Source organism: Triturus cristatus, chromosome 3_2 (assembly GCF_964204655.1).
Source record: "Triturus cristatus chromosome 3_2, aTriCri1.1, whole genome shotgun sequence".
In the NCBI taxonomy this organism is placed as follows: Eukaryota; Metazoa; Chordata; class Amphibia; order Caudata; family Salamandridae; genus Triturus; species Triturus cristatus.
Genome location: NC_140584.1, coordinates 1,161,823,180 through 1,161,844,784, shown reverse-complemented (window position 1 = coordinate 1,161,844,784; position 21,605 = coordinate 1,161,823,180). Strand labels below are relative to the sequence as shown.

The 21,605-nt window shown below is 45.7% G+C and overlaps 1 protein-coding gene across 3 annotated transcripts in view; it reads right to left on the bottom strand.

The window, feature by feature from the left end:
* The window catches only part of LOC146859332 (uncharacterized), a 497,958-nt gene that overhangs the window by 183,998 nt on the left and 292,355 nt on the right, over positions 1–21,605 (bottom strand). The gene's annotated exons all lie outside the window — the stretch shown is intronic.

The window sequence follows — 21,605 nt, the reverse complement described above, 5'->3', positions numbered from 1 at the left end:
AGGCGATGACAGGAAATGCGGCTTGATGTGTTTTTCTATATCGAATAAGCATGTTTACACTTAAGAAAACACTATCAGTGTGGATGGTGAACGGACAAGACCGGACAGGGTTAGAGGTCACGTGATGTGTCACGAAGAATGGCTCAGCGAATTAAAAGCGCCCCAGGGCGCGCCGGCACTTGTGGGGTGGGGTGCGGTGTTGCGGGGTGGGGGCTAGGAGAACATGAGGAGGATTAAAAGAAAAGAGTTTTTATTATGTGCTTTTATGTAGCGCTTGCTGACACTCTCTGGTTTAGAGCGCTTTAAATGATAGTCGATAGCCTTGACTGTAATATATTGATATCGTGCTTACTGCTACCGTTTCCAACTTCTAGATGCTGTCAACGAATACCAGGGGACAGGAAGAGGCACCGAAACAGTTTGCTCCTGATTACATATGTGGGTGTAAAGGTCCGGAGTGCTGCGGATCACGCATCGCAAGAGTATGGTGAAACAGCGCTACTCACACTCGCAGCTCACGCGAGGGGGTTTAGCTATGGTAATGAGGCTGTTGAAAATGCAACTTAAATGCACCTCCCTATCGCGCCACTCTGCATAGATCGAGATGCCCCCTTCCCCCGGATGCGAAGAAGGAACTTATGTTAGAAATGTCTTGCATCTTATGGGAAATGCCCCCGCTCGAAGAGGCGATGGAATCATGGCAACCATTAGCCCGGCCAGGGGGCCGCGGGCCCTGGTGCCAGCATGGACAGGGGCCCCTTTGACTGTTGTTGGAGCTGGGAAATACAGCAAGTATCAGGGTGAATGGGCCCCTCAGGGCTCTAAGTCCCGGTGCAACTGCACCAGCTGCACCACTGGTAGCCACGCCCCTTATGGCAGCCAAGACAACATACACCTGGTTTTGTCATGTCAGTAACCTTTGAGTGGGAGCCGGGGGGGACATTGTCAACAAACCTACCTGGTGGAAGGACGCTCCGCTGCGCACTCTGCATTGCCCGGGGGTCGGAGGCTGTGACACCGCGCTGAGACCGCGCTGGACGCCGCGAAAGGGACTACAGCCCCCAGAGTCCCTAGCGGTATCTTCCGCTTCCGCTTCCCTGCGCGCCCTGAGGCGCTTATAACTGAGAGGCTCCCTCGGTGGAGCGGGGGACATTGTCAACAAACCTACCTGGTGGAAGGACGCTCCGCTGCGCACTCTGCATTGCCCGGGGGTCGGAGGCTGTGACACCGCGCTGAGACCGCGCTGGACGCCGCGAAAGGGACTACAGCCCCCAGAGTCCCTAGCGGTATCTTCCGCTTCCGCTTCCCTGCGCGCCCTGAGGCGCTTATAACTGAGAGGCTCCCTCGGTGGAGCGTGGACATTGTCAACAAACCTACCTGGTGGAAGGACGCTCCGCTGCGCACTCTGCATTGCCCGGGGGTCGGAGGCTGTGACACCGCGCTGAGACCGCGCTGGACGCCGCGAAAGGGACTACAGCCCCCAGAGTCCCTAGCGGTATCTTCCGCTTCCGCTTCCCTGCGCGCCCTGAGGCGCTTATAACTGAGAGGCTCCCTCGGTGGAGCGGGGGACATTGTCAACAAACCTACCTGGTGGAAGGACGCTCCGCTGCGCACTCTGCATTGCCCGGGGGTCGGAGGCTGTGACACCGCGCTGAGACCGCGCTGGACGCCGCGAAAGGGACTACAGCCCCCAGAGTCCCTAGCGGTATCTTCCGCTTCCGCTTCCCTGCGCGCCCTGAGGCGCTTATAACTGAGAGGCTCCCTCGGTGGAGCGGGGGACATTGTCAACAAACCTACCTGGTGGAAGGACGCTCCGCTGCGCACTCTGCATTGCCTGGGGGTCGGAGGCTGTGACACCGCGCTGAGACCGCGCTGGACGCCGCGAAAGGGACTACAGCCCCCAGAGTCCCTAGCGGTATCTTCCGCTTCCGCTTCCCTGCGCGCCCTGAGGCGCTTATAACTGAGAGGCTCCCTCCGCGTCGCGGGACGCGCGCGGGCGGCGCCGGGCTAAGCCCGGGCAAAGGGCGGGCCCTCTGTGGCCCTCAGAGGCCTGAGGAGACTGGACTGGGCCAGAGACGCTGGTCCTGGTCACAAGATTAGTAAGAAGCAGCGGGGGTGATATTGAGTATTTGCCAATAATCGTTAGTGTTTTAAATTGTCATTTAAGTAATTATTAACGGACATAACGTTCTATCAATTCAGCAGGCTTGTGACGAGGGTGTGACTGTTTACAATATGTCTAGATCTAAAGCCTCTTCGGGGCCACGTACAATGGATAACTATTTGGTTCAGAGGGTTAATAAGATAAATTCTGAAAGACGACAGTCATTGGGGAAAGCTAGTACCCCACCCCGAGAGAGCCCCTCAGGAGGTTTATCAACCTCCGGCATGGAGGATGCAAATAATCACTTTGATACTACCACCCCGGAGGTGGTTGAGTTAACCGAGCTGGGGCAACTTGATTCTGTACATATTAGCCCCAATGAGTTAATAATAGATGACTGCCACGATAGGGTGGAACAATGTTCACCTCCCCCAAAAAAACGATCAGTAAGAACATGCAGGAAATTCCAGTCTAAAAAGGGGACATTATGTAATGGAAAGAAATCTGCAGACCAATCAGATAAAGACCTTGGGAATACTGCCTTGAGCTCAGTCAATAAGGCGGGAATAGAGGATAATATTGTTAGTAACATTGAGGAGATTATTGGTACCAAGATTAAGGATATAATAGATCCGCTGGTTTTCAAAATAGAGGAGTTAACGGAAGAAGTTGTCAGATTGGGCGGTTTGCTAAATAAGGCCTTAGGCAAATTGGGAGAAGTGTCTGCTTCTACTCCTGCTATAGAGGTGGTAGCCGACACTACTAATACCCAAAGTAAGAATCAAGGACAGGGAGACCCTGCTAAGAAAGCCACAGGGAACAAAGCGAACGATAGTGCTACTCTGGTAATACCACAAATAGGCACCAACCCATCAGGCAGTAATTTGCCTGCTTTAGATAATATAAACAGCTGGGAGGGAAATAAAATGAAGGGTGCTGTTAACCTCCCACCTGAGTGTGCTCCCTATGTGGTGGTACTAACAAATGTGCCACCGCTAGACAACAAGGTTCCCCAAGAAACTCACGATTCCTTAAAAAACAAATGTTTGTCGTGGTTAAATAGACAATGTGGTTTCCCATTGAATTTTTCTGACAATATTTTGACAACCAGAAGAGCCAACTGGATTGGGAGTGATAGGAAAAGACTAAAAGGGGACTGTGTAATTATTAACTTCAAATACCCGCAGCACGTCTCTACCGTCCTCCTAAGAGCGGCATCTCTCCCAATCTTAGATGGTAATGTATGTGCTCGAGCGCTAGGATACTTTTATAATCACCTTAATGTCAAAGGGAGGGTCAACAATAGAAATTCTATTTATCCACCTATTTGTAAACCCCATTTTGATATCCCAACCCAGAATAGATTTCTTGCACTTAGCACTCTGGACTCTAATGATTGACGTATAAAGGAGACGGAGATATGTGCGGGAAGGGAAGAGGAACTGAATTTGGAGGATCATAGAGATGATTGCATATCTGTAATCTCTGGTATAACAACTTTGACCCCCAGATTGGTGCCTGAACAGGATGAGGCTGAGACCATACCAGATGGTTGTATGAATTCTGGTGATTTGGGCCAAATTACTGAGGCTGGCATTATGGAGGGAGATACCCAAGGTACTCCTAGAGGGAGTACAATCAGAGCAGGTATATGTTCCAGGTTGGTGTGCTGGAACGTAGCTGGTCTGAAAACTAAAAGTAGGGACCCGGGTTGGAACTCCTTTATTAACAGGTATGATATCCTATGCTTTCAGGAAACCTGGTGCAAAGATAATATTGATTATGAGGGGTTCGTTTCATATAACCTGCCAGCATATGGAGAGGGACCGGGTAGAGCTAAGGGGGGTTTACTCACCCTTGTATCGGTCCATCGACAGATGACGGTGATAAAATATGTGCCGGTAGGAAACCTAATACAGATGATTTGGATCCAAGAAGGTAAAAGTCGTAATATCCTTCTGATCAATTATTATAATAACATTTTTGATAGTACCAGGGGCAGAATTGTTACTGATCTGACTAATGCTATTGAGAACCTAAGTTCGATTTCTCATGAAGTATTTGATATCATTTGGTGTGGGGATTTCAATGTTTCATTATGCGAATTACTATCCACTAAAGCTTGTGGGGTTACAAATAATGCTGGATGGGAGGTCCCACATTTTGGGCATGATATGTATGGGGAAAAAGTGAATGCATTAATGGGGTGCCTTGACCTGGAAATTTTGGATTGTTGCAGGGATAGTAATGGTTCGCCTATCCCCACATTTAGGAATTGGCGTGCCAATTCTGTAATTGACCATGTGTTGGTATCCTCCAGTATTGCCGATTGTTTTGGCCCACTTGAAATTGAAATAATGGATACCAGTGATCACAACTGTATTATCGTCCCCATGACTTTGTGGGAGGAGAATGATGAAGAGGCAGGGGCTACAGTTGAAAACATTGAAGCACACAGGGTTAATGGGGTAAGGCTGAGGTGGATAGGTGCTAAAGCATCTGAATTAACCAAATCTATTATCATGAAGAATTTAGCAGACATTGTCTTTATTTTAGAAAATAGATTAGATCATGAGCGGGTCTTATCTAGTTTTAAAGGTATCAACAATGCCATTAACGACAAGTTCACAAGTGGTAGTAGGGGCAGTAAGAAGCCTGGCTTTGTTTGGTGTGATAAAATTTGTTCGGCTGCCCTGACCGACCTTAAGCAAGCCCTAGTAATAAGACCTAGGGATAAAAAACTAATAACTATTCGGAGGCTAGAATACAAAAAGGCTATTAAAGAAAGGAAGAAGGTTTTGCAGCTACAAGCGTGGGAATCTCTTAATCAGGCGGCAGAACTATCGAATTCTGTATTATTTTGGACAACAGTTAATTCTCCGTTCCTTAAGGAAACAAATATCCCTGAGTTAACAGCAAATGTTTCCTGTGAAGGATGGATTACCCATTTCTCTAGTATCTTTGACTCAAATAAAAATAGTAATGTTGGGTCAGAAAGATGGCCTATCATACCACTTGATATTAATGTGGAAGAAGTGGAAAGTGGGATAAGAGCAAGTAAGGGAGGAAAGGCCCAAGGCCCGGATGGGGTCCCAAGTGATGTATATAAGGAGACGCCAGAAGTATGGGGTCCGTTGTTGGCTGTTGTTTTTAATGCCGCAGTTTGTATAGGCCCTCCACAAACTTGGGAGGAGTCTATAATTGTACCTATATACAAGAAGGGATCTAGGTCCGATGCGAAAAATTATCGACCAGTCTCATTATTGGATGCCTCAGTAAAAGTAATGAGTAGGATTATGCTGGTCAGACTGGAAGAATGGGTTGAACAGGACCATATTCTGACAGATAGCCAATATGGCTTTAGGAAAGGTAGGGGTACACTCGATCAATGTATTAATTTAGAATTATTGATCGGGAAATACAGTGAAGCCAAATCTGGCCATATTTACATGTGCTTTGCTGATTTAAGTAGCGCCTTCGACATGGTCGACCACTCTATTTTGTGGATGACCCTGTTAGAATTAGGGGCGCCAAAGGGCATAATTTATTTTCTTGCCAGAATGTACGAGAGATTAAAAACATGTGTACGTTTTGGTAGGAAGGGTGAATGCACTAGGAACTTTAGCGTTAAACGCGGTATAAGGCAGGGTTGTGTTTTAGCTCCTCTTTTATTCATTTTATTTATAAATAATGTTGATGCTATTTTAAAAAAAGTACCTGCAGATGCCCCAATGATTAACGGTACCCCCGTTCCGGTGTTATTATACGCCGACGATGCTGTATTGCTGTCAAGAACTCCGATAGGGTTACAACGATTAATGGATAGTTTTGTATCTTTTATTAAAGATAAAAAATTAGTTATCAACAAAAGCAAAACTTATACAATGATCTGTGGACCAAAGAAAATTAAACATGCAGCGAAAGGGTTTTTTATAGATAAAATAAAAGTGCAGCAGGTGGACAAATTCTGTTATTTAGGAATAACCTTTGCTGAGGATAAAAATTGGACACATGAATTTAATAATATACGCAATAAAATGGCTAGAAATGCACATGGAATTTTCAGATTTGCACAGAAAATTGGGGATCGTAGGACCAGAGACATGGTAAAAATTTATCAGGCTAGATGTGTTTCGATTGCATTATATGGGGCTGGAATTTGGGGCTACAGTAGCGTACATGAGTTGCAACTGGAACAGAATTCTTTCCTAAAAAAGGTATTGTGTTTACCCACTTCGGCCTCTAATGCATTATGTCATCATGAACTAAATGTTAATTATTTATCCGATCTTTTGTCACTTAGACCTTTGATGTTGTGGAGATCAATTTGGTTGAATGAAGAAAAATCTTTCACTAGGTCTATAATCCAGGACTGTATGCGATTAGATAATGTAAAGGCAATCCCCTGGATTAAATACATTATTATGTGCTTTTCGGATATTTTCAACCTGAATATCATAACTGATCCAAATGCTGTTTTATCAATCCCCAAGACTGAGCTGAAAAGGATTTTTCTAGCCTTTGCAGAGAGGAAAAGAATAGTAATTGCAGGTTCTTTGTCCACTGTTATGTTTTACAACAGATATCTGTCCATGGATGGATTTCCCGTCTATCTAACTCTTGTCACCAGACCAACACATAAATTTGTACTAACCAGACTGAGATTTGGAATAGTGCATCATCTGGTGGCACATCCTGTAATGAGAAAATACCCTATAGGTCCTTGTAGATGTGACGGTTTTTCCAAGCAGAGCACAATGCACTTTATATTATTTTGTAAGCTGTACTCCAACTTCCGTGTTATTTTGCTAAAGCCCATGTTTGTCAAATATGGTACACGGACGGTTGAGCAGGCTATGAAATTGATTTTTAACTTACAATCTGCTGATATTTGTTTTTATACTGCTTCCTTTTTAAACAAATGCATCAACCTGAGGAAAAGTATGTGTTTTTTAGATGTAGATATGTAATTTTAAGCTGTATTACGTTTTTAAGGATTAATATTGTATATGAAATGTGATTATGTCTGCTGTAAGTATTCATGTTATGTATTTGTGAATATGACTGTGATTGCTTTTATGGACATTAATTTGCTCCGAATAAAGCTGAATTGAATTGAATTGAATTGAGTGGGAGCCGCAGAAGTGGCCTCCTGGAGCAGTGTATGAGCCTGCTGTAGAGTTCAGCTGTCTGCGGCTCTGTGGCTGCTGCACCGGTGTCTACTGCACGCCTGCTGTGCAGTGTGTACCTCACGCCTGCTGCGTGTGCACTTACATGATACAAGCTGCAGAAGCATCTCCTAGATCCTATGCACGAGGGCACACACACACATGCAACTCTACGCCTGCAGTATAGGTGTCTATTGCACGCCTGCTGTGCAGTGTGTACCTCACGCCTGCTGCGTGTGCACTTACATGTTACAAGCTGCAGAAGCATCTCCTAGATCCTATGCACGAGGGCACACACACACATGCAACTCTACGCCTGCAGTATAGGTGTCTATTGCACGCCTGCTGTGCAGTGTGTACCTCACGCCTGCTGGGTGTGCACTTACATGATACAAGCTGCAGAAGCATCTCCTAGATCCTATGCACGAGCGCACACACATGCAACTCTACGCCTGCAGTATAGGTGTCTATTGCACGCCTGCTGTGCAGTGTGTACCTCACGCCTGCTGTGCGTGCACTTACATGATACTAGCTGCAGAAGCATCTCCCGACCTAGATCCTATGCACAAGCGCACACACACACACACATGCAACTCTATGCCTGCAGTATAGGTGTGTACCTCACGCCTGCTGCACGTGCACTCACATGATACATGCTGCCAGTGGCGGCTCCTCCGCAAAGGCGGAGTAGCGTTGTCCCACTGCACAAAAAGGAAAAATAAAATAACAATAACGTATTGTTATTGTCCTTTTATTCTTCCGATTGCATGCAGTCAGCGGCCTGTGTGCACTGTGTGGGGCAGTGCAGGCTGCCCAGAGCAGGGGAGAAGTGGTTTGCACTCCCAAAGTGCGCATGAACTGTTTGGCCGGCCCTCTTGAGTTGACCAAACAGTTCATGCGCACTTTGCATGTTCCAACCAGGCTGCATTACACAGCCTGGTGAGGAACATGCACAGGCTCCCTGTTCCAGTCTGAGTGCCGATACACATGCTCAGACCAATCACAACGCTGCATTTGGTGATTGGCTCGGGGGAGCCTCTGTGCCGGGTGTTTCCTGCTGCCGGTCGGACTGCATAAATGAAGAAGGAAGAGGACGCAGGGGAGGCGGCGGACGTCCGTTTTAAGGTAAGGTTTTTTCATGGTTAATTAGGGCACGTCACCCCCCCCCCCCCTAACCGCCCTGTTGGAAAGGCGTCCGCCGGAAGGGGGTTCGAACACGTCTTGCCCACCCCTTTGACCCACCTCTCCCAAGTAAGCCGAACCAGGCGCGCACACCCTGAGCTGCACTGTGAACAGAGGGACACCACACGTATTCTTTGTAGGACGATAAGTTCTTTTATCGATGATTTCAGGGATCTTTATGACCCAAAAGGCAAATAGTACAGCAGTGGCACAACGTACCACAAATCAGTCGTGGGGAATGGGGGTAGCGGGACAGTCTTTCAAGATAGTGTCTCTGCGAAATACCCTGCGGAAGCTCACAATCCTCGAGCTGGAGGGTGTTGTGTCTCTGGGCGATCTCTTATCGAGTCGTCCTCAAGGGGAGCGCCGCGAGTCTCTCAGCAGGCACAGGTGGTCGGAGTTCAGGAGCCGCGATTCCGTCAGCAGGCTCAGATGGTTCAATGCTGGGGGCCGCGAGTCGCTCAGCAGGCCTAGGTGGTTCAGTGTTCGGGAGCCGCGACCTCGTCCGCAGGGCTCAGATGGTTCAATAGCAAGAGGCCGCGAGTCACTCAGCAGGCCCAGGTGACTTCAGCGTTCAGGAGCCGCGACAGCGTCAGCAGGCTCAGATGGTTCCAGGTCTTCTCTGTCCTTGTTCCTCCGGCACCCCTTGTTATACTCCGCTGGTTCTTTGAAGTCCGGAGTGCTCGCAGAGGGGGGACTGGGATGACGGAGGGGGTTCGGCGGGATTTCCTGCCGCTCACTTCTTTGGTCTTTTCAGGTGGGTCTGGGAGGGACCCCAGACGCTCGGTAGGGGAGGCGCCTGCTCCCCAGGGGCCTGGTGGCCGATTGAGTCCTCCCGGGGAAGGCGACCCGAGGTGTGACTGGGCTGGCGCCTCTGGGTCTGGCTCGAGGGTTCCCGCTCCCTCGGTTGGGCATGCGTGGTAGGGTGTTGAGTCTGTCAGGTCTCTGGCCGGCCCGTGGATCGGGGGTGGCTGGGGCGGCCGGAGTCGGGGATGTCGTGTCTTGAGGGTGGTTGCAGGTTGGCGGGATGATGGAGAGGGCAACGCCGTGAGGCCGGTCTCACACGCCCCCATCCGGTTGCAGCCGCTACTGCATGCTGCAGAGGTATCCGCCTGAACTCCACGAGTGCGTGTGCGCACACACACATACATACACACCCCTATGCCTACAGTACAGGTGTCTGATACACGTCTGTTGTGTAGTGTGTACCTCCCACCTACATTACAGCACTTACATAATACATGCTGCAGAGGCATCTGCTTGAGCTCCACGTGTGCATACGCACTCACATACTCACACACACATACACAGGCATGCAACCCTACGCTTGCAACATAGGTGTCTAATACACGCCTGCTGGGCAGTGTGTACCACAAACTTGTTACACATGCACTTACAGGATACATGCTGCAGAGGCATTTGCCTAGATCCTATGCACGAGTGCACATACACACACACAAGTACACACACATGCAACCCTAAGCCTGCAGTACAGGTGTCTATTGCATGCCTGCTGCTACAGAGGTATCCGTCTATCCCTATGTGTGTGCACACAGACACACATATGCAGCCTTATGCCTGCAGTACAGGTGCCTACTGCATGCCGGCTGTGCAGTGAGTACCTCACACCTGCTACACATGCACTTACATCATGCATGCTGCAGAGGCATCTGTCTAGCCAAATGTGCCTGCATACACACACACACACGCAACCCACGCCTGCAGCACAGGTGCCTACTGCATGCCTGATGTGCAGTGCGTACCTCATGACGGCTACATATGCACTTACATCACACATGGTGCAGGGGCATCTGTCTTGACCCTATGCGTGTATGTGCACACACACACACACACACACACACACACACACACGCACACACACACACACACACGTAACCCATGCCTGCTGTGCAATGAGTAACCAAAAGACACACAAGTGATGGACGGAATGCAGAACAAATCAAAACATTCACCCCCAGTCAAGAGATCTGGATTAAATCCATCATTCTTTTGCTCACCATGCCACCCCAGTTTAGACCTGGCCATATGCAAATCAGTCTTGACCCTGTGCCTCATGGGAACAGTCCAGCCCGAACTGCCAAGCCAGGTTCTCCCTGGACCCGGAAACAAGCATCCTAGGACCGGTTTCAGAGTTTCACCCCTCATCAGCCAGGATAGCTTGATTCCAGTGGCACAGTGAGCCCAGGACCCACGTCTGGGCATACCTGGCACACTTAGGGCGAGAAAGCAAAAGACACACAATTGATGGATGGAATGCAGAACAAATCAAAACATTCTCACCCAGTCAAGAGATCTGGGTTAAATCCATGATTCTTTTGCTCACCATGCCACCCAGTTTAGACCTGGCCATGTGCAGTGTGTACCTCACATCTTCTACACGTGCACTTACATAAAACATGCTGCAGAGGCATCTGCTTATACCCTATGTGCGCGTACACACACATACAACCTATGCCTGTCAGATAGGTGTCTACTGCATGGCTGCTGTGCAGTGTGCACCTCACACATGCACTTACCTCATACATGTTGCAGAGGCATCTGCACACACACACACACACACACACACACATGTTACAACTGCTTGCCAAGAACCTGTCCGTGGTTGTTGCATGCGTGTCCAGCTTGTCTTTTTACTAAACTTTACATTTTATCAATTAACACCCCCAAATTAAAGAGAAAATTTACAGAAAAATCCTCCTTTTCTGAATTAGTGGTATACAATACACAGCCGAACGTTCAGTGATTGGCATCTGCAAATCAAACCGTACCAAAAGAATGCTTAAGCAATAGTTGACAAATACAACCTCTTTTTGCACTTGGAGCTAGATTTGAGTGTCTTTCAACAACAATATTTTACCTGGAAATCTGGTGTTCAAACCCGCCTTTTCATCTCACTGGAGAAAGTGCACAATAAGGTGACTAGCTGGATGTTTAATGGGCTAGTGCACAATATCAAATCAATACATATGCACATAGTACTTCAAATTGTAGATTGAATTGCAGGGTATTCAGAATCACAAATAAATCCCCCTTTATAACTGGCATTCTTATAGGAGCAGCACAAATCTAACTATTACTGTGTGGCTTGTATGTTCGCTATTCCATCACACTAACTCTCTTCTCTTGCCTTGTCCCTCTCTCCTCTTTCTATGTGTATACTTCTCTTTCTGGGCAGTGACTTCAGGCTCTACAGAGTACGTTTAATGGAAGGAGTGGAAGACAGAATGGCAGCGGGGTGGAAGGAAGAGTGCCGCGAGACAGGTGAAGTAGGAGGAGAATGGAGCTAGAGGTGTGATTGAAAAATAGGAGCAGTAGTGTGAGACACAAAGTAAACAGAGTTGTTGCATAAGTTACAACTTTGGCTTAACTTTAAAAGGGGTGCCTTCCCACCCACAGGTGACACGGGCGAGCTTAGTGCAATGCACCAGCGATCAGTGTGAAAGACAAGTTATTGAGGCCCGCAAAACACTATCAAATGTGTAATTGACTTAGAACTTGGAAACAGCAACAAACCTTATTTTGTTATTCACAGCATTACACACTATAATAAGAAGAATAAACACTTTTACATTAAAAGTATTTATTACTGCATAAACAATCTGTTTCTCAGTTCATCTAAAACAACTACACAGAATATTATATAAGCAGCAAGCAGACACGTAATAAATACCGAGAATAGAATGAACATTTCTAGCATTGTCAAAATGTCATCTAGAGCCTAACACCCTAATGCCTACTTCTATGCGCTATACTATGAGAGCATGAAGGCGCAGCAGCTTGCAGTCTAGAGTTTCTTAGGGAGAAGAGATACACTGCGTACCTCGTGGACAGCAAAACCTATCTTTATCAGTGGAGGCATGAAGACAGGGTTCCCCACGAAGGTAAAATACCCACTTCAGCAGCAGCAGTCAGTCTGTCTTTTTCCGGGACACGCGTTATTAGCTTGTGTGAAGTGCGCTGGCAGCAGGTGTGACCGTCTCTTGCAGAATCTCGGGCAATAATCTGGGCCAAACACCTCTTCTGATAAGTGGTCAAGAGGCAAACCCTATATCCTAAATCTTATCTGAATTTGACATTTCTGACATAAGTTTAGGAATGTCTGACATAGATTTTATGCATCAAGGGATACTTCCCAAACATTTTCTTATGAACATATAAGGCAAAAGGATGTCAATTCAGACTACATTAATTTGGTTATATGTCTGTATGTGTTCTTATTTAACCATGACATGGTGAGGAGGAGACAGCTGACCCGTACGAATGTCGCATTAGATATTGTATCTATGTCATTAATTGAGGGACTTGAAGCTATCACAGTTCCTAGAAAGATAAGGTCTGGTGACATCTGCATTAGAAGGCAGATATGATAATGATTCTGCATAAATCTGGGAAATTTGTCTAAATTAAGTTAGATGGCGGCCTGCATGAACTAAGATGGTGTCTGGCCTACATAAGATGGAGACAGACTTTGGGGACTGGAGGTCACAGAGAGGTGAGGTAGCCAGAAGAAAGATGCACATAGGTTACAACAGGAAGAGTTCGGTGGAGAAATAGTGGTGTAGAGACAGATTCAATTTTAGAGTGCGATAGAGATAGAACTAATGACAGAGAGAAGGAAATGTAAAGGATAGGCTAGGTACAACGAGGGCTTGTTGAGAAAAATGAGGTAGACAGAGAGGTGAGTTAGAGAGAAAGAGGTAAAGAGAGAAAGAAGGAGACATGTAGAAAAGTTAGGCAGTGAGAGAAGTATAAAGCGATGCAAGGGAGAAAGAGAGTTGCAAGGCAGAAACTGGGACAAAATGGGAAGTATAGAAATATTTATCTGGTAAAGTGATTACTGGGCCACACAGAAGGTGAGAGCGGTGAGGGCCGGAAAGAGAGATGAGGTATAAAGAGAAAATGGGTAAAAGAGAGAGAGGTGAGGTCAAGAAAAACATGTGAAGTTGATGCAGAAGTACAGAGTGAGATGGAGAGAAAAGTAGAGACAGAGGTGAGAGAGGGTGATGTATAAATAGAGAGGTGAGATAGAAATGGTGAGATTAAATAGAGATGGAGCTTCAAAGAGAAAAGAACTATGGTGTATTGATATCTTGAGGGGGAGGTAGAGGAAGATGTAGCAAGAAAAGAGACCAGTAGTAAGATAGGTGAGCACACCGAAAAAACAGAGAGGGAAGGGAGGTGAGGTACTGAGCGACTGGAATGATAAAATGAGAGCTTAGGTAAGGAGGGAGATGCGGAGTTGCAAGAGATGAGTTAGTGAGGTAGCGAAATGAGGCAGAGAGAGAATGAAGCAGAACGTGGCAGAGACAAAACTTAAGAATAGAGATGAGGTATAGAAAAATGTGTGTGAGAAAGAGATAAGGTAAAGAGAGAGATGAGGTCGATGGAGGAAGTAGTTGTAGGAGAGATACACAAAGGTAATATGGAAAGGGGGCCGTGAGGTACAGAAAGGGGTGAGGTAGAGAAAGAGTTGAGGTGATGTAGAGATTTGCACTGAGTGTGATAGAGAGCTGAGGTTGCAAGAGAGTGGTAGAATGAGGTGGGGGTATAGATAGGTATATTGAGAGAAGGTTGGGTAGACATAGGTTAGGTAGAGAGAGATGAGATAGTCATGGACATAGTAATGCAAGGAGAGACAGAGTTAACTAGGGAAGGATGATGTAGAAGAGGTGAGGTGAAGTAACTAAACAGACATGTTACGAAACAGAAATAAAGCACACTGTCTTCAGTCCACTTATATAGGGCCCTAAGAGCAATGGCCTTCTTCCAGTCCAGACTTCAGTATACCATTCGCTTCCAGCTGTCAGTGATGAAACACACATTTTAGACATCCCTAATTGTTCTCTGAGCAGGCAGCCTCCTAGATATAGACACATCACCAACAACAGGACACCACACACCTCACTTTTTATACAGGACACCACACAACACAGAACTCCTGGCATAAGACATCACACAGCACTGAACACCACACACCTCTTTCTTTGATGAGGAAAGCATACAGTACAGCATAGTATGCCCCTCATTCTTTACACAGAACAGCACACAACACAGAAAACACCAGATTACATTTCTTACCCAGGACAACTTACAACATGGAACACGATAACGCTCAATTCTAGCCTAAGACAGTATACAGCATAGAATACTATACCGTTCTATTCTTACATAGGACGGTAGACAGCGCAGAAGACAATACACGTCCTTTTATACACGGGGGACCAAAGAACAAGGTAATGACCTCACACCATAGGAGCTGTCAGACCATCGGAGAAGTATTAATCATGTGTTGTTCAAACATATGCCATTTTCATCATAAGCAACACACCAAACAGTTATATGTGGTAATCTGATTTTATATCCACAAAATTTTTAAACGTTTTTTCATAAATTATTAAGAGGACCGTCAAAACAAACAAAGTGAGAACAAGTGGTGACAAAGTGACAAATAGTGCTCAGTGACAAAGTGCGTGATATGTACAATATATTTCAAAAGGATGAGGATTTCATTGTGGCCACGTAAACAAATATTTATAGTAAATCTGCGAAAATAAATTGATTTGATTGGCGCAGGTTCTATGAACTGGTCCACGTGTTACTGTCGACGTTTCAACCCTGGTACTGCTCTACTATGAGGTCAGTGCGGGTCTTCATCAGGACTTAGATAGGGGATGACGGCCTGCAAGAGATGAGATAACTACATCAGGTGTGCTGGCAAAATCAAACGGGGGACTAATAGAAAGAAAGGTGGCATCAAAACTCACCTAGACGTGGTTCAAATCCAAATGTGGTCTGAACCCTTCAGAAAAATACGTATCCAATATGTATCTCTGGAAGAAAATTCGGAGTGACATGAGGTAAACCCTATGTATCAGTGGTTCACTTATTGCACGTGAAAAAGAGCGGCAAAAAACTGCTCACCTAGGTGGCGTGTGGAGGATTCATACGCTATCAATGTAGTTCTCCAAAAGGTATTTCCAATTTAGTTACTTGGCGGAGAAGAGATTCTGTGGATAATTAAGAACATGAATATAGAATAGGCCCAATCCATATATTTCTCACTTGATATCCAAAAGCAACAAAAATTGCTCACTTAGTTAGAGTATAGGCTTGTAGCTCGTATCTCGATCTAGCTGGTCATGTTGCACTTAGCAGATAAGATGTGCAACTGAAGATTTCTCGATTGAGTCTGTGGGTAATTAATAAGTGTTATAGGGGAGGTTTCCATATCCATAAAAGTGAATTAAGTAAGAAACATGAATTACATCCCTGCTCACCTTCGTTAGACTGCAGTGAGTCAGGAGGCTGAACGTCTTTAATTCGGGCGTTCCGCGAGGTCAGTCTAAAGGAAATTAGAGTGCGATCAGCTAATGAGGATCGAAGGCAATTACTGATCGGGAAGGATAAAAGATGTTATAGTAACGCGTGTTTACCTTATTCGACAACTCGGACGGCAGGCAAGCGTCCCGGCTCATCTGGAGGGTTAAGCAGCTAGCCGCGAGTTGAGGTAGCAGATGTAGCCACCGACTGCGTGCGCGTGTACGCCGATCGTGGCCAGTTGCTAAGCAACAAGTAGAGCTAACGCCAACGAGCGTATCGTGTCATCAGTCGTTGCCATGGCAGCCTGTAAACCAGGCGTTGGGGGAGAATGAGTAATTCTCGTGAGCGTGAGTAAACGACAATAGAATCATCGACGAATATCAAATGCGTTAAAGCGAAAACATGCAATTGTATTCTAAATTATTCATGTTTCACTAAACCTGTCAACCAGGCATTGGGGGTTTTCTCGTAAACGTGAATCAACGGCGATTGAATCCCGGACAGATATCATATGTCAATTGCATTAAAGCGAAAGCATGTGATTGTGTTTTAAATTATTCATGTTTCACTAAACATTCACAGTATCACATCGGAACACCGATACCGGCTGTGTTCCCTAAAGTACAATTTCACAAACATAACACTCCGTCATAGCAGCAAACATAGGTGCATCACGGTAATACTCATTGGTGTAAATACATTTTATGGTGGGTAGTTCACAGCACACATAACCCTTAGAATAAGATTCGACAGTATCATTCGACAGTTTCATGAGTCAGATAGGCTTTGTGCGAAAACCACTAAGCAGTATTTAAAGCTGCAAATATATCAGATCCAGGATGAATTCCACAAAATTATCACAAGCCAACCATGTGATCACATCGTAATACAATTGTAGAATAGAAAATAGTCACGGAGGGATAGGGTGCTTGATCAGAGATCAAGCACCCTATCCCTCCGTGATTGGTGCATTAAAATTGGTGAATAATTCTTACAGTTGCATAGGACTATTTTCTATTCTGATACCTCCGGGTCTAGCCAGCGCTATATCAAACTTTTCAAATAAATAAATAAATAAATGTCAGCAAGGTCAGCAGTAGCAGGCAGGCCAGCAGACGTCAGCAGTAGCCTTCAGCAATGTTCCTAGTCAGGACATAACATGTAACATTCACCTTAATGTTCTGGCAGCGCCAACAGCAGCAGGGTCGGTGCCGGCTGAGCGCCAAAGGATGTTCAACTAGCTGAAGGGACCTACTGGAAAATATGTCCTAATTCAGGCACTTGGGCAAATCCCGCTGCCAATTTAAGTGCAACATCCACATTCAAATGGTCCAGCCAACTACTGGGGCCACAGATTCCTTCCTCAAAGAGGAGTCTGGTAATGTTCTCCCCACAAAAGGTAATGCGTAGTTCAATGCTTATGCACAGATGACAAGGTAGAGCTCTCAAGAGCCTGCTCTGGTAGGAAACCTTGGGCCAGATGTGTCATACTGTTGCATTGCTCTTGCGTCACACATGGTAACGGAAGGGCACTAAAGTTAGATTTACCAAGCAACAGAATGCCAACTTCCTTGGCCATATTATACTTGGTAAATCTGGAGTAGCACAAGGCAGCAGAAATCGCAGTCTTGCGTTACTCTGAACCAGGGAGGCGTTCCATGGGTGGAGTGTAGGTGTTCTCACTCATCCACCCCTGTATTTTGGAACATTTCCAGAGTTACCATAAGTGGTAGACATGGGAGTGCGTCAAAATACTATGCCTTCCCAACTGAGGTGTAACAAGGAGAAATACGTATTTTTCTCCTAATTTGTTCTCTCTTTCTATGTGTTCTGCATTCTGCAAGACACATAGAAAGAGGAACAAGCTTAAGAAAATTGTTTTTGTGCAGGAAGGTGCTCCTTCCTGCACAAAAAGAATCCTGCCTACAACGCAGGCACCCTTGCAACGTGCAAGGCGGCACATTGTGCGCCAGCTCAAGGAGAGAAATGGAACGCGCTGTACAATGTTAATTGTGGAACAATTCTGCCCTCTCCCTTTCACACAGCACAACGCAGCAAGATGTCTCACTGTGCTGCTCTGTGTTGCGTTGCGTGAAAGTTTCATAAATCTGGGCCCTTGTGTTTTCCCTCAGGATAGCCCTGGAAACAAGGAAGAGCAGATGCAGAGAAACATGGTCTTGGATGGTGCTCATTTTGCAGCTTTTTTCCTCTTTTTTACAACCAAAAGTTTCATAAAACTAAATATTTGCAGTTATAGCCAACCCTAATGACAAGTGCAACAGAAGTGCTTGCAAAACGTTTCCCTTACACGATCCATTTCTCTGATTATGGGCAGTTGTTGCACATGTTATGCCATCATTTTTGCTTCCAAACTATACAAAAAATAATAACCACTAACGGGCCCTATGTGCCCCAAGTCTCTGGACTTAGTTTACACAGGGGGTCAGTAGGCAGATCAGTCAAATACAATCTCGTACCCAAAACATAGGAATATGCTGGCACCAGCCACAGCTTCTGTGCAGGCCCAGGTGGGCTACTCTCCTAAATTATGGGATGCACAGTTGAGGGGCTCCCCTGTCAGAGAACACCAAAAGGTGATGCTGAGGAGTACTCATTTCTAGTGTGGTTGGTCCCTCAGGACCAGGGGCCAAACAAACACTTGCAGAAATACAAAAAGATGGGGGAGCTTTGAGGGACAAAGGGAACAATGGCAGTGAAGGCACAGCTGCACAGGTTGTCGGGGACTTTCATCCTTACAGTGTCCGTGCAATAGTCCACACTGATCTAGCGCAGACTGACAAGACAGAGTGAATACAGAAATACTGGAGAGGGCTGATGGCTGTGAGGACCATGGGAGGATGCCCCCTGGAGATGTGTGCCCCTAGGGAGCAGGATTTAGAGAACTGTCAACTACCACAGGGGCAGATGTGAAGGAAAAGTGTGCTGGGAAGTGTTTTGTAACTTAACACGTCCATGGAGTCCTAGGAAACATCTTTATAGTAGAAGTTCTCTCTTTCTTTGAGTGACATCTGTCATTTGTGCATCTGCTCAAACAGGTTTTGAAAATAAGCAGTGTTTGCTTCAGGCGTCCAGCAGCCATGGAAGCAGCTTGAGGGGTGAAAAGTCTCTCTTTTCAAAACACTGTCCCACATCATATGCCACAGCCCTCAAAATGACTCCGTGCAAGAAAACTGCACTTTTTAAATGTGTTTTCAGTTTTTATAAAGCTTCTTTGCAACTCTTACTCTTGCTTCAATGCGTTGCCTCTGTAGCTCACATTTGCTCTTCTCCAAGGCGAAATTTAAATTACGTCGACGCTTTCTCAATAAATAAATAATCTTTGTGACCTTATTAATCACCGCAAAGTTGGAGAAGTTTTGGAAAAACTTCAAAAATGTTGCCAATAAAAAACACTCATTTTTGCATATTCCAACACCCGCTCAAGGCAATAGACGGTGCTTTGAAACAGCATGTGGTATATGTTATAACATAACACACTGCAGCATGACAGAGCATATTGCATCACAACTAGACATGAAGCACTTCTTCTGCAGATAACATGGGCATTAGAGTGTTTAGAATAACTTTATTTGGGTATTTCTAACCATAAAGTGCATAAAGTGCATAGCAGAAATAAATACAAACATTAAAAACACGAAACACTATATTACAGTTGTGGAGTAAAGAGCAGCATTATACAAAACTAAAATCAGTCATAAAATGATACTATGATGCTCAGGGACGTAACCTCTACTGGGATTGGTCCATGTTCTGTGCTCCCAGGTTTACCGTCTCTTGTTTGGTGATGTAACACGGGTTAACACCAAATATGTTGCTGGGTGGGTGCTTGATAAAACAAGTATCTGGTAAGTCCATTAATTATTTTTCTTTTCTTATTGGCCTTGGGGTGGCTTGACTTTGCACTGAAATGTTTAGTTGTTGATCAGCTAAATGGAGCAGATTATTTACCAGGGTGAGAAATTTCAGTCCTCGGCATACCGGTGGAATGGAAGAGCCAACTAATGGCCGCTCGCCTGCAAGCACACATTTCCAGATCCAGGAAGATTGGCTTGAGAAGGATCTTCCTTTGTGCCATGACTTTTGGGCAGGCGCACATGAGATGACTTATTGATTCCAATTTGTAGCCGCATAATCCGCAATATGCGTTTTGGTGCCCACCCTTCCGTGTGGGGAGGAGATCTTTGGAGTAAAATATGCCAAATGAGTTAAGAGTTGGATGGAAGGACGCGGTGACATATGCTGGAGGCCTCAGGTTATTATAGGAGTTTATCACTGCCCCTCCGTGCCGCCGTTGTGCAAACATGATTTATCTTGTAGAAATTACAGCTTTTTTGATGTGAAATGTCTAATCTTAGCAAATGCGGCTTGACCCGTCTTGCTGTCCCATGCTGCTTGTAACTCTTGACCTACCAGAGCTTTCTCAAGATATGCGCCCCATGAGTTGTCTTGTTCTCTCGCTATTTGAGCCTTTATCTCAAGCAAACATAGATTAATCAAGGTTCCACTCTCCACAGCGCAAAGTCTCCAACATAGTTTCACAAAAGTGTTGATTCGTTGATATTTCTGGTTTTGGAGACCAAATTGCAAGTGTACCAGGGGTGGAGAGGATGCTTTTGGAAGACGAAAAACTGACTTGTAGACCTTTATTTGGAACTGTTTTAAGATTGCCATCTCCTTGCCAGGCCATATTTCCAGCTCGTACGTCAGGCAGGGTAAGAGTTGTGCTGCCATCATGGTCAAAAGATGGCTATGTGACGGACCAATCAGTTTCTTTTTCAGAAGCATGAAGGCAAATATTAAGGACCGGGCTTTTGCTGGTAAGATCCTAGTGGGATTGGTAAACGGCTGTTGGCGCCCCAAGGTGATTCCAGGTATTTATACGAGTCTACTGACTCAACTTGCTCGTCTTTAATGAACCCTGTTAGAGTGGTCGCCAATGGGCGACTACAGTGCATTGTTCGTGATTACCTTTTATCTCAGGACATAACAAATGATCAGTCCTACTATAACTCCACATATCCTACCTGTTTGTAAGCAGGTGACATTAAGTGCTATTTAATGTTCACTTTAAAGATATTGAGCATCTTGAATTGAAAGTGCTTCACAAAAGAAGAAGCAGGGTTGGGCATTTACATTTTATTAAAGCAGGGGAAGGTTGGCATGCTATCAAACAACCAAGAGAAATAACTGTTTCTCCTGAGGATTTGAGATATGTTGAATGCTTTAGACAGACTGTAGCCCTCACAGAGAACATTAAAAGGCTGCTGGAGTGAGGGGAATATGGGAGAGACAATAAGAAAATTTATTGCAAGCTGATTTACCCTACCACGACGACAGGGCACAGTGCAAGACGTAACCACAAAAAAGGTTCTCTTTACAGGAGAAGTGGCGTGCCCAAATGGCAAAAATGCCATTTGCCCTAGGACTCCTAAACGTCTTTCACCAGAGCTAGGTAGAAAGAAGCCAGAGAGGTCAGATGGCAGACGTTGGAGACCTGGTGAGTGTGAGCTAGTCCAGCACGAGGGACCCTGAGTTGTCAGGGAGTTTTGGGAGAGCCAGTGACGCCATGGTGATTTGGAAAAGTCTGAGAAGTTAGGACGATTTGGAAGAGTCAGAAGACTCATGGACATTTGATAGACGCAGACGTCCTATGGAAGGAGGAAGATTTAGACGAGTGCTACCAGTGAGAATGATTTGGATACCTGGTGAGTCAGGGAGTTTGGGGAGATTCTGAGGCAGCAAAAATATTTTAAAATCCTAAAAAGTGAGAGAGATTTGGGAGAGTCTGT